This window comes from Rhinopithecus roxellana, chromosome 2 (genome assembly GCF_007565055.1).
Source record: "Rhinopithecus roxellana isolate Shanxi Qingling chromosome 2, ASM756505v1, whole genome shotgun sequence".
Taxonomy (NCBI): Eukaryota; Metazoa; Chordata; class Mammalia; order Primates; family Cercopithecidae; genus Rhinopithecus; species Rhinopithecus roxellana.
The window spans coordinates 175,219,795-175,234,797 of NC_044550.1; positions in this window are offsets into that span (position 1 = coordinate 175,219,795).

Below are 15,003 nucleotides of genomic sequence, written 5' to 3' on the forward strand. Positions count from 1 at the left end.
ATATTATTTCTTCACTTTTAATGTGTGTATGTCCTTAAAACTAAAGCTCTAGGAAGCATACAGCTGGGTTATATTTAATTTATTTGTTCATTCTGTGTCTTTTTGTTATAGAATTTAATACACTTATATTAAAAGTAAATATTGATGAGTAAAAATTTACTATTGCCCTTTGTTACTAGTTTTATGGCTGTTTTATAGATTCTTTGGTTTTTATTTTTTCTTTCTTTTTTAGTCTTTTCGTTTGTAAATCTATGATTTTTTTTTTTTTTTTTTTTTTGCTGGCATACTTTTATTCTTTTCTGTTTATCTTTTGTATATCTTAGACAGGCTTTTGCTTATGGCTACCATGAGACTCCATAAAATATCCTATTGTTATAATAATATAAATATCCTATTTAAAATTGATAAAAACCTAACCTCAATCACATATGAAAACTACATTTTCATTCCTTCCCTCTGAAATTTGATGTTTTCAATGTCACAGTTTATATCTCCTCTTATTGTAAATTATTTTACTTTTGGCAGTTAATATTTACTAGCATTATAAGTGATTTACATGCCACCATGATAGTACTAGGGTAATATGAACTTAACTCTATACCTATCTTTGCTAGTAAGTTTTATACTTTGACCTGTTTCCATGTTATTAATTAGCATCCTTTCATTTTAGCTTGAATAACTCTCTTTAGCATTTCTTGTAAATCAGGTCTAGTGGTTGTGAACTTCCTCGACTTTTGTCTGGGAAAGTATTTTCTCTCTTTTTCTGAAGGACAGATTTGTCAGGATAAGTATTGTTTGTTGTTACTTCTTTTTTGTTTGTTTGTTTTCAAACTTTGAATATATTATCTCACTCTCTGCTGGCCTGTAAGGATTTTGCTGAGAATTCTGAATGATCTGATTGGTAGCTTTATGGAGGTTTCCTTGTATGTGAGGAAATCTGCTTTCAAAATTCTCGTTGTTGTTGTTATTGTTGTTTCAACAGTTTGATTATACTGTATATTGGTGATTTGTGTTTGTGTGTGTGTGTCTGTGTGTAGGGGAGGGGAATGGGGGGGAGTTGAACCTGACTGGAGAATTGTGAGCTTCAAGTACCATGATGTACGTTTCTTTCCCAGGTTTGGGAAGCTTTTAGCCATTTTTTAAATAACTTTTTGCCCCTTTCTCCTTCTTTCTTTATCTTCTGGGACTCTCATGAGCAGTTTACCTCTACAAGTGGTGCCCCATAAATATCCTAGGCTTTCTTCATTTCTTTTTATTCTCTGTCTCTCTCTCTGTTGCTTGCTCTTTTTTTTTTTTCTAACTAGATATTTTCAAATAACTTGTCTTTAGCTTCACAGATTTTTTCTTCTGCTCAGTCAAGTCCGTTGTTGATGCTCTCTTACTTTTTCATACCATCTATTGTATTCTTCAGCTCTACAATTTTTGTTTGTATTTTTATATCTACATGTTCATTGAACTTAAAATTTTGTTTGTGTAATGTTTTCCTGGATTCTTCTTGAATTGTTTGTCTGTGTTCTGTTGTAACTCACTGAGCTTGAGACAATGATTTTGAATCTTTTGTGAGGCAATTTGAAGATTTACATTTCTTTGGCAATGGTTACTGAAATATAATTGTATCTTTTGTTGGTGTCATGTTCCCTTGACACTTCTTGTTCTTTGAAGAGTTGTCTTTCTGTCTTCTTATTTGAAGAAGGAGTCTCATCTTCTAGGCTTTACTGACTGGCTTTCAGAAAGAAACATCAGAGAAACGTCTTTACCAATCAGCCCAGCTAGAGAATCTGTGGCTCTCAGATGTTTTCTATAATGTTCACTTAAACACTTCTTGCTCCTTCTTAGGAGGAAGGATTCTTAATATTGTTCTCTGTCTCCCAATCCCACAAAGCCAGACTCAGTGCTGATAGACTCACATTCATTTTCCCTAGGTTGGTGCCCTGAGATACTCCCAGTTATGTGCCTTTACCTAATACTACAAGGTAATACTGACTGCCAGAAGCTTGCACTCCCCAAACAAGGGGATGTGTTTGAGGAGCTGGTCAAGGAGTAGGGGGAAGCATAAGCTACATAAATCATTTAGGGTATGTTTGGGCTAGTTGTGTGGGACCTCCCAAGTGGTCCATAAGTGGGCTTCCTGACAGGGCAGTCGGTAGGATCTGTGGCTTCTCTTCCCTGATCCCAGCGTCTCGCATCCACTCAGCTGTGGTGATCACCTAATTTATGTGGGTGAGAATAGAAAGAAGTGAGTATTGGGGGCAGTGTCCCACATGGCTGAAGGAGTTGGGCACTCACTATACTTTCACTCTCCTCTGTGGGAGAAATCTAAGGTTGAGGAGGTCTCTCTTGGAACTGAGCTGTACCACTTTGGAGAAGGGGTGACCCAGGTAACATGAAGCTGTTATTCATATCCTCCTCAGTGCATCTGGTCTCAATTTTTTTTTTTTTTTTTGGTTATTGTTCCAACGATGTGCTGTAACTTCCTTGCTGGATCTCTAGACTCTCTCAAAGTAACTCTCATTCATGGTATTGTCAAAATTGATGCTTCTAAAGGCAAGTGATTGTAGAAAGCTCCTATTGTACCATATTGCTGATATCACCTTAATTTTATTTCTTGATCCATACTTTGAAAGCTTTTCTTTCTGAAATTTCATACACGCTGTGTTAGCAACCACTGAGGCTAATGCGATTTTGTTGAGCTAAACTTTATCTTCTTTTTTAATATAAAATTATCTGTGTGAGTGAAAATAAATAGAACAATCTCTCCACATTGTCATGAATTGAAACTTCAAGGAAAACATCATTAATGATCCTCTCTAAGGCAGCCAGCTAAAAAGTAACCTCTGTTCATACTTTTCGCCAGCTTTAAAATACAAAAAGTCTGTCCCATAACACCCTCTCAATTTCAGGCCACACACTGAAATAGAAACAAGTGCTAAGGACACGGAACACTTTGCCAAGTACCAACACCCCTGCACAACTGATAATTTTGATGACATCCTTTTGTATTTTTCCTTCTTTTGTGTGGCAAACTGGCTGCTTTAACATTAAATTTGTTTTCACCTACAACTTTCAAAAGATATTTTGATTGAAATATGTAATGAATATTGAGGCCAGATTTTTAAAAAATATTTTACATATTGTGAAAGTCATATATAATTATTAAAAATTATTTGAAAAACTCAGAAATGTATTTTTTCCCATCGGCATTAGAAAATGTTATGTTTGGATGCTAGCAACACACACATACATGCACATACACACACACACACACACACACACACGTATTTTAAAGATACTTTAGGATATCTTAATTTTTTCATTTTTCCCCCACCAACTAATGTATCATAAATGTTTCCACACACAATTTATTAGATTTAAAAAAAAATGATTTTAAAATATTGTTGTAATATTTAACTATGTACCATTGTTAATTAATAATATTATTACTGAGAATTTTGGAAATATACTAGTAGAAAGCAAAATATTTTGAATATTGTATCTTCAATTCTAAATTGCCTTCCAGTTAACTTCTCCAAAATGAAGTATATGGGAATCCTTGTTTCACTATATTCTTGCCTCTGGTATGGCATAGTGTCATTGCAGCTGGCTTTGATCTTCATGCCTGATGGCTGCAGAACAGTTAGTTGCTTTATTTAAAATCTCATTTATATTTTAGGTGAGTCAAAAGAAAAAGGGAAAGGGGAAACATATCTATTAGCTGAGTCTTCTCACAATGCATGCTTTTTTTTTTTTTCCTTCTCATCCTCAACAGAATTTTGTGTCTATTTGTAAAGAAAAGAGAAGACTGGGTGTTGAGTAGGCAACTGGAAGTGTCTGCTAGGTAGTGACTACACAAAACGAATTCACATCTCAGCCTGAAATTTGTCAGCTCTGTTTTCATCTGTTTAATCTCAGCTTCTTCATCCATCAAATAAGGCAAATAATAGTACCAATATCTCATGATTTTAAAGACAGTTAGGAGGCTGAGGCAGGAGGATTGCTTAAGCTCAGAAATTTCAGAATAATTTGAGGCTGGGCAACATAGTGAGAGCAAAACCATGTATCTTAAAAAATAAGTTAAAAAACATTAATTTTACAAATTATTATATTTCTTGGTCATGCATTTAACATTGTGTAGACAGCCATGAAATGTTAGCAATTATAACAAAAACTATTATTATTTTGCTGGTCAGGAGATTTTTAGATATCTGATTTTTAAAATAGGAATAATAGATTGAATGTATTTTATATTTTATCACTATTATTAGGAATATTCATTATGTCTTCTAATTGGTTGTAGGGAGAAAACATAGGAAGACAATTGACTTGCATATTTCTTTATGAATTGTCGATTCTAAAATGTGTGTGTGTGTGTGTGTATATATATATATATATGTATGTATATATATATATATATATATATATTTTTTTTTTTTTTTTTTTTTTTTTTTTGAGACAGAGTCTTCCTCTGTCACCAGGTTGGAGTGCAGTGGCATGATCTTGGCTCACTGTAACCTCCGCCTCCTGGGTTCAAGCCATTCTCCTGGCTCAGCCTCCCTAGTTGCTGGGATTACAGGCGCCCATCACCACACCCAGCTAATTTTTGTATTTTTAGCAGAGACGGGGTTTTACCATGTTGGCCAGGATGGTTTCTATCTCCTGACCTTGTGATCCACCCACCTCAGCCTCACAAAGTGCTGGGATTACAGGCATGAGCCACTGCTATATTTTCTACATATTTAGTTTAATGTCTTGCTCCTCTGTCTTTAAATTTTATAGCTTTTTTCTTATCTTTTATTATTATTATTTTGGCTATTATTACTTTGGCTAATTTTTCTAGGACAATGTTATAATTATGAAGATGGACTTCTGATCTTCCTTCCATATGTATGAGAATGCCAATATATTTTGTCATTAGATAAAATGACTGCTATTAATTTTCAATAAATGAATTTTAATCATATTAAATATCATGTTTAATCACTTCAATTAGGAATGAGTGTTTAATTAAATAGAATTTAATGCCAATTGATCTGCTAGTTTTATGTATTATTTCTTACATCATCTCACATCAAATAAATTTTTCAATCCTAGAATAAATATTATTCAGCCTTTGTCCTTTAATTTGTTCCTACATATATGATTTACTGGGCCTTTTAGAAGATGCAATACTGTTAAAATATCTATAATAATATTGCTCAAGATATAGTAAATGCTTACTGTGTAGCCAGCACTCATTTAATCCTCAGGACATTTCTACTAAAAAATAAGTACCTCTATCTAGCAGATGCTCAAACCGATGTTTTAGAAGTTACATATTTTGATATGGTCAGCATTAGCAAAAGAGAGAACTGGGATTTTACGCATATCATTCTGCCACCAAAGTTCATGTTTGTAAACACTGGGCTACATTTTATATTATTAATCACAACAGTAACTCTCTGTATCATTAGAGGTTTACATGTGTTGGAGATATAGTATTTATTCATTCTCTCTTGCAAAGGTATAGACCTCTAAGGCCCTTTAGGACTGCGTAATATTTGAGTAGTTAGTACTTGATTAAACCTTTATTGCATTTTGCCTTTATTTGTGTAGAGAAATGCATAATGTAAAATGTATACTTAATTAAATTTTATTCTTTTAACTTTAGTAATGAAATACATTGGAGCTATGAACTGACTTATAAATAACTCTTTGCTTACACCAAAAAAATTTAGTATATGTTATTTTCATTGTTATATTATCTTTGACTTAAGAGGAATTAAGAGGAGGGAGAGAGAAATTTTGTTTCATTTTCAATTAATTTAGTTTTTTTTTTAATATCCTACCTTTATTTTTTGTTACCTTAAACACAGAAATTATAATCTACATTTTCTTTTATCAGGGGATTAATTCAGTTTTAGTTTGTGGCTAAATGTGCAATAGGTAATTGACAAATGTATTTTTTGAAAAAATATAGTCATGAATGATATATTTTCAATAAGGATTATGAAATGAATTCCACTTCAATAGACCAATAATAAATTATTGAAATTAAACAAAGGAATATAGAAGTAAGGTATTAATAAAGACCAAAGTTTGTATTCAGTAACTAGAAATCAAAAATACCAATTTAATGTATGAATTGATGCCAAACATAAATTCAGTAAAATGAACACAAACATGAAAAAGCCGATTAAGAGGGAAAAATGCAACTATATAATTGGTAAAATAAATACCATTCCAACTATGAGATAATTTTAAAATGCAAGAGAATAATGTATAGAAATTTGTACTAATCAATTTGAATACTTTTATAAATAAATATATTTTTGAAAATTTAAACAGTAAAAACTGACAAAAGAAGAGATGGCTAACTAGATTAAAACAACCAAATATAATTAATTATAACAATAATCAAAATTCTAGACATAAAAATAAGTATAGTGCTGGGCATAATTTTGGATAACCTCTATAAAACTGAGAATACCTACAATAAATATGTTAGAAGAAAAGCTTCTAAATCCAATTCATGAAGCCAACATGATTCTAATACAAAAATATCTTAATATTCCTGTAGAGTAAATCACAAATCAGAAAAAATGTGATAGTATATAACATATGTTATTAATTACAATTTTTGTAAGTTTTTGATAATATTGGAGTGTGATACCTAATAATTTAAGAACAATAAGCTTTTAGGTATGAGATAATACAGGATATCAATATTATTTTTTGGAGGATCTTATCTATCTGGAAAAACACAAAAGAATGTAGTAATAGATTATTGGTCCTTCTGAAAGCAAAAATTTCACATTAAACAGGCAAGGTAAACTTTATTCAAGAAGACTGTAATAAAGGAGAGAAGCCAGAAGCAGTCTAAGCTCAATTCAGCTGAGCACAAAGGAATGAGGAGTTAAGAGCCTGGCCAGCTACCTGTGTTTACTAACCGGCCTTACCCAAAGGAAAAGTAAACTTTCTCAGATCTTCATCACTGGCAATAGTTTTACGAATTAGAGCAGGTGAATAAAATAAAGTTAGGCTCCTGTCCTGATACAGAAATGGGAAGAGAGGGATGAGAGGGATACTATTTTCTTTGATGCTTGCATTACAAAGAGACATTTTCTAGGTCTTTGAGAAAGACAATTTTGGAAAGTAACACCTTCAAAAAGTTTTAAAAGTATTTACATCTCCCGTGGCTCACACCTGTAATCCCAGAACTTTGGTAGGCCGAGGCGTTGTGGATCATCTGAGGTCAGGAGTTCGAGACCAGCCTGGTCAACATGCTGAAACCTCATCTACTGAAAATACAAAAAATTAGCTGGGCATGGTGGTGGGCGCCTATAGTCCCAGCTACTCAGGAGGCTGAGATAGGAGAATCCCTTGAACCTGGGAGGCAGAGGCTACAGTGAGCTGAAATCACCCCATTACACTCCAGCCTCGGTGACAGGGTGAGATTCTATCTCAAAAAAATTATATATATACACACACACACACACACGTATATATATATACACACACACACATATATATACTTGTATATACACACACACACACACACACACACATCTCAGTAGGGCAGGAAAAAAGAATTACAATAACTTTTCAGAAATAGGAGCTTAGGATATATAGTCAGAAAGAAGTCTGTCAGAAGTTTAGACAGGTTGAGAGACGCATTAAGCTTGTGTTGGTCACTCCACACAAGAATACAAATAGAAATGGCTTATATATTTGATAAAATAGAAAATATAACAACACAACTAGAAAATTTTTCTTTCATAATAACAGAAGACAAAAGATAGAAATAAACTACATAAGACTTTACATGAAGCTTTTATACAGAAATTTTGCAAGAAGACTAAATATGTTGAGAAAGAATTTCAAATTAGTCTTACATAAAATAATTTGTCTTAAATCCACGGAAAGGAAAACTCAATGGTATATAAATTGCATAAAGCTCAAAACAGTAATAGAATGAAAGTTACAATTTCAATGAGATTCAGGCTTGGCAATTGGCTTAATAATATAAATGTTTACTTTATAGAATAAATAGGTAAAATGAACAATACATATTTTGAATAAGGAGGTAATTAAAATGTGATTTGTTCTTCCAGTTTTGAAAAAATATTAATAAAATTGCTATGATTGAAATTCTACTTGAAACACAGAGAGATAAATAGAACAGATCAGAAAGTTCTGAAATATACTAACATTTATATGGGACTTTTGTATGTGATAAAGATGGCATTGGAAGTTTGTGAAAAAACAGATAGGTTATTACATTAGAGGCATTGTGATAGCTGGTCATCTGTCTTACACCACACATAGGTTATTACATTAGAGGCATTGTGATAGCTGATCATCTGCCTTACACTTACTGAGCCCTTTCAGAATAATAAAGAAATTCAGCATAGTTGTTACATCCAAGGTCTCCAAAGTCATATTGAGGTCTGAGAGTCTCGGCTTAATGTATAACTGAAAATTTGTCTTTACAATTCTCACTTTCTTTGTAAAACTGGGCACACACAAAAAAATTCATTATATTATTTTAAATATAAAATTAATATATTTTACCACTTATATTCTATGCTTGACTAGCAAGCATAGAATATAATTTTATTTATTTATTTATTTATTTATTTATTTATTTATTTATTTATTATTTTGAGACAGAGTCTCGCTCTGTTGCCAGGCTGGAGTGCAGTGGCGTGATCTCGGCTTACTGCAACCTCCGCCTCCCGCGTTCAAGCGATTCTCCTGCCTCAGCCTTCCCAGTAGTTGGGACTACAGGCACGCATCATCAAGCCCAGTTAATTTTGTATTTTTAGTGGAGACGTGGTTTCACCATGTTGGGAAGGATTGTCTCGATCCCCTGACCTCGTGATCCGCCTGCGCCGGCCTCCCAAAGTGCTGGGATTACAAGCATGAGCCATCACGCCTGGCCATAATTTTCTTAAATATGAGCTATTAGTTTACCATTACTTACAAACTAATGGCAGATTAATTGTTTCAGTATTCTTGAATCTCAACTTTTGTTATCAAATCCTTGTAGATATGACTTAATTGCCAGTTAGACTACAGTATCCCTCAATCACTCTTCCACGTATTTGTGCATTACACAACTATTATAGAGGGCCTAACAATTTTCTAGGCATTGGAGAGACAGCAGCATTTCAGGAAAGGTCTCAGAACTTATGTAAACATAAAACACATAAACAAAAGTGCTAGGAAGAAATGCAACTCCAAGAATTAAATATGGTCCTGGGATATTTAGAGATGATAAAAGAACAGAAACAATCCCAACATTGCTTTAGCACACTCGGCTAGAAGGAAACTCGTGGGATGTATAGTTGTAGTGGTAGGTAAATACTACATCCTGGTTTTAAAAGCCAGAAAAAGGAGCTCTAGACTGTATGCTAAATGTCATGGGAAACTATTAGAATGTTTTGATCAAGAAAGTAATATGAAAGGGCCAGCATGGTGGCTCACACCTGTAATCCCAGCACTTTGGGAGGATGAGGTGGGCAGATCATTTGAGGTCAGGAGTTCAGACCAGTATTGCCAACATGGTGAGAGCCCATCTCTACTAAAAATATAAAAATTAGCCAGATGTAGTGGCGGACACCTGTAATCCCAGCTACTCTGGAGGCTGAAGCAGGAGAATCACTTGAACCCAGGAAATGGAGGCTGCAGTGAGCCAAGATCACATCACTGCACTCCAGCCTGGGCAGCAGAGTGAGACTCTGTCCAAAAAACAAAACAAAAAAAAAAAAAAAAAAAAGAAAAAAAAAAAAAAAAGAAAAAGGAAAGTGATATATAATGTATATTTTTAAAAGATCATTCTATAGAGAATAAATTACTGTGGGTGCATTAGAAGCAGAGAAGCCATTAAGAAATGATGGTGTTTGACAAAGGTGGCAAAGAGAAACAGAAGGAAATTTCATGAAGGAGAAGTCTGAGAGTGGCCTTATTTCCTTGTGACATGTGTTTTAATGTTGTCCTTTGAGTTTCTGGTTATTGTCATTTTTATTGTTTGTAAGGTTTTTCTTTCTGGGTACTTCTATTGCATTGGGAAGTAGTTGGCTTAAATATCTGATGTAGAATATGTAGAAAACTGGGTAGAACTACGATGGGCACAATACATTTGAAGATTTGAAAGGTTGGAGACCAAAATAAAGACAGAAAAGGCGGATGGTTTATATGGTACAAGGGAAAGAACTTGAATCTCTTATGGGATTCTCGGGTTTCTAGATCTTTGGAGGAAATCGTTATATTTGTGTACTTAAGAGATTTATGATATATGTTCCATTGATTATATATGTTGACTGGAAAGTAAGTTAAAGAAGTAGAAAAATGGAATGTAAAAATGCTGACATATAAAAATGGAAACAGATTTTTACCTCACTGAGAAAGTCAGTTCAATAAATATACATTTAATATGTATCATTTCGAAATCAGTCTGCTTGGAATTACAAAATAGATGCTTATTTGACTTGGTTGTATTGAATTTAAGTACATTGACTAAAATTGTACAATAAGGAGTAACTACTGTGATAGTCATTATGTCAACAATAGGAAGAATGATGTATGAATTTCAGAAGAATTTATTGGATGAGAGTAACAGAATGCCAGCCTGAATATGGCGGATGTGAACAGGCGTGCACAAAAGTATCGGAAAATACTTGTTGATCTTGTCTGAGTCCGATATAAGAAAATAGCAAAGAAATATCAACAAAGGCTTAAAAACTAGAATAGTTAGTATATTAATTTAAATTTTTCTCTTTTAATAAAAAGAAAAAGATTATTCCTGTATTGAATAACCAGGAGACAAATAACAAATTAGAATGTTTTAAAGTTGGTTAAATCTAGTTCTAGAGGCACAAGCTTGTCTTGATGCACCACATACATGGAATTACTCTCAGGCCCTGGCAATTGAGTATGCAATAATTATAGCATAATGAGATAATGAAGAGACTCTGTCAGGCTTTTTTTTTAAACAGAGAGGCTTGAGGATACAAATATTTGAAAACAGAGAATACCAATTAGTTTTCATGCTGCCCTATTAGTAGGACAGAGAGTTATATTTTGTTAATTCTGCAGTGAAATGAAAGCAGGAGGGAAACAAAATGCAACTCACATTATGGTGCTTGTGTTAAACAGGTCGTGGTCATTATGTGCTGGAAACACAGTAATTGAAAATCAGATTTCCTTGCCAACAAAAGCAACCTCTGGACTACTGTTGTACAAGTGAAATGTAGGATGGGGTCATAGTCCTATTCCTATATTCTCTCTGTTTGCTTGGCATTTGGATCCCAAATGTGACATTTATCAGTACTTATCTAAAGAATATCTTAACACCATTTTAGGTTAATTATCATTATATTTATGTCCTAGCTATTTGATTTCTACCAGGCCTGGAAGGGTCGATTAAACTGTACTTAAATTTATACTGCTTTGTAGGTGTCCAGTAAAATTAACATTGTAAGTAGCTGTGCTCTAAGGTTAATTTGTTCTGTAAAATTACCCATAGTTCTCCAGGGTATTTCGTAGTGAAATAAAACAGAGAACTAATCTAGATGCAGAAGGATTGTTGTTATTGCCATACGGTTATTTTTGATAAAATTTCAGTTGAGATTACCTCCCAGGGTTTGAACAAACAAAGCAGATTATGACAAATCTCGGCTTCCATATATAGCTTGCAAAAGCCACAGATGAAATTCCTGAGATTTGCAAGCCAATCCAAACATTTGGAGGTTACATGCTGTAGTAATGTATCGAAGAGTTTTTCAATGGCATTTTGATGTTTCATAGGTATCTCAAGCGAATGTTACTAAGAAATAAGTTAAGCTTAATATTCTGCTGTAACACTGGGGACATTTCAACAATTCAAATGCATTTCCAAACATTCTTTGGCCTTTTGAGACTGAAAATAACATAGTTCCTATAGGAAACAAAGGATGTATCTTTAAAACACACACACACCCAAATAAAAAATAAAAATTACCTTGAAAAAGGTAATACTTTGACATTTTAGAATAGACATAATACATTTTGATAATTTCCTATGTTTTCTTTACTTTTTGTTGTCATGTATATTTACATTAGTTTTATCACAAAAGACTCAGGCTACAGAGATTATGACAAAGTAAAACATACAAGATCTCAGCTCCCATCCATACTCTTCCTTCTTCAAAGGTAGTAGGTTGTAATTTGCTGTAAATTTTTCTACTCTTTGTTCTGTTTATTTGCTTGCCTGTTCTTTATATGTATATATTTATTTTTTTCACAATTTAGATTAAGTTGTGATATTTTATTCCTATAATTTGATTTTTTAATAAAATTTTAATTTGGGAGAATTTCTTGAAGGAGACTAGGGTAGGTCATTCACAGAAGAGAATAAAGTGCTTAATGGCCACCGTTTCAACAGTAGAAGTTTGTTGACTATTCCAGGAGCTGAGATTAAGGTAGAAAACTCTTTAATTTTTCTATGCTACGTAAATTTTAAAACAATATAAATAGTAAGAATATGCACATTTATAAACTGTCTTTTCACCCAACAGTATGTCAGCATTTTCTCATGTCATTACACTTTAACTTTAAAGTTTTTGTATTGGTTTGTTATATATATTCATCACAATTTACTTAAATATTACATTTTTGTATAATTCTAACTTTGGCTTTGGAAATTTCATTTTTTCTATCAATATATAATGCTGTAATTAATATCATTGAGCATAAAATCTTTTTTTCTCAGCTGAGATCAGTATCTTAGCAGGGCTTCTCATAAGTGAAGTACTAATTTAAAACTGTTAATACTTTCAGAGTAGTTGTTGCTTTCATTTAAACTTAGGTTAAATAGAAAACTGTTTTATTAAAGCCTCAGAGTGATATTATGAGTGATTGTGGTTGGTTAATGATATAAAAGCCTATTAACTGCTTTGATTTAAATGCTCCAACTGGTAAGATTTTCATAAACACGCTTCATTAATGCCGGTTTCCTCTTATGGCTACCAAACTTATGTCCATGGAACTGCTCTGTCTCTGTACACACTGGAAATTACAGTTTCTCAAGAAAGTATTTATTTAGAATACTTAGAACCTGTTTAGCTAAAGGAAAAGAAAGACAAATATCTCTAAAATATTATATGGAAATTAAATCACCTAATCTCTTGGCAATATTGAAAACTTTTCTTGGTCTACCACTCCTAAAAGCTCATATATGTATGCTTACATATGCCCAAATCTTAAATTGTATTGAATTTAGCTAGGGTTCTGTAGCAGATTGAATTCATAGGAAGGAGATGATGTAACTCACGGAAGTGAAAAGAGAGCTGAAGAAATAGAACTGGACAATTTCATAAAAATCTGTTGACCTCTCCAAGCAGCTGCTATTAATGCAACTCAGTTCCAGCAGTTCTCTGTTTCTGATATCCCCGAGTCCAAATTTCACAGGCCGAATAATGAGGATCCAGTTCACCTACTTGTGCTCCATGTTCCAGGACAGAAATTTCAAAGGACACATAGCCACTGAGGATACAACTCTGTGTGTTCAGTGTGACGAAAGAATTATCATGAGCAGGTCACATCCTAATTGTCCTAATTGGTATCATCAACAGCTGCTAAAAATCTTGGTAGTTATTCATGAATGTTTACTAGATACACTATGTGAGAAAACAAGTTCAGAGACTGGTATCAGGGAATTTGTTAGATTTGTCTTTTGAAAGCAACAGGAACTTGAGGTGCTGTCTAAAATTGGGAAGTATATAACAAGAAACTTTCCCGTTTGGGTCCTAGCTTAAGCAAGCTTAGGGTCAAATGAAAGATTACCATTTATTGTTAACATATTTGCTTTTTGCTGTGGGTTCTAGTCTTAATTTTTTAAATATACCTTTTTCATTCATCATGTATGCCACTGTAAATTGCTACAAATCCTGTGTCATGGCTCAGAAATATAAATAAGTAATAGAAATTGATTTTGTGTAAGGTTATATAAATTAGGACTGGTATTAAACTCCAGGTTTGTGGCTCAAAATACAGCATTATTTGCATTTAACCAACACTCTTATTAAAACTCAAAACACCCCAAGTCATTTTAAATTTCTACTCCATTGTTTAACCTATAGCTTGCCTTCTTTCCTCTTCTCAGATTATTTTATTAATAATGGTAATTTCAGACTGATAATTTTTAAAGTATCTTGCTTATTTATTCTTTATCTTTATTATATAACTTTAAATACAGTTGATTCCAATGCAGTTGAAGCATTTGCCTGGAATTGGGGCAGGCAATTATAAATCATAATTTATGTTGTCAAGAAAACCGAGTTCGCTGTTTTAATAATTATTTCTTACTAAGAAATAAAAGCCAGATTGATTTTGACAGTTTTTATAAGGATAATAATATTAGAAACTTATAAGATGATTATTTTATATATATGTATCTCGCAGAAGATATATATATACACACATATATATACACATAGATGGATATAGATAAATAAAAAGTTCTACAATTAGAAAATCATTGGTTATCTCTATTAAAGGTGTGAAGAGAGAAGTTCAAATAACTATAATAAGGTAAAAAATATATATTACATTTTTACCTGGCACCAGAATTTTGTTAGTTAGTAGGCTGTTTTTTTTTTTTTAAAGTAAGTATCTTGCCAACTCCCCTTGAATCTGGATATTGAGATCCAAAAGATATTATTTGGAAATAAATTAAAAAATAGAAAGATAACGTAAGAACTATAAATTTGAGGTTGGAGAACCTAGAGAAAGAGAAAAGGGAACGGGATTAGATTAATTAAACTACAGATATGGCTTGAATTTAAAGTCTGGAGACCTGGGGAAATTGATCGGGAAAGAAATTTCCGCTAGCAGTTTGGTCAAAAGACTTTTATGAACAGGATATTTCTTAATATTTTATTTTAAAGTGTGTTACTGTAATATAAATAGGCCCTTCCTCCAACTTCTGCAAAACATTTTTTTTTTTTTTTTTTTTTTTTTTGAGACAGTCTCTCACTCTGGATTGCA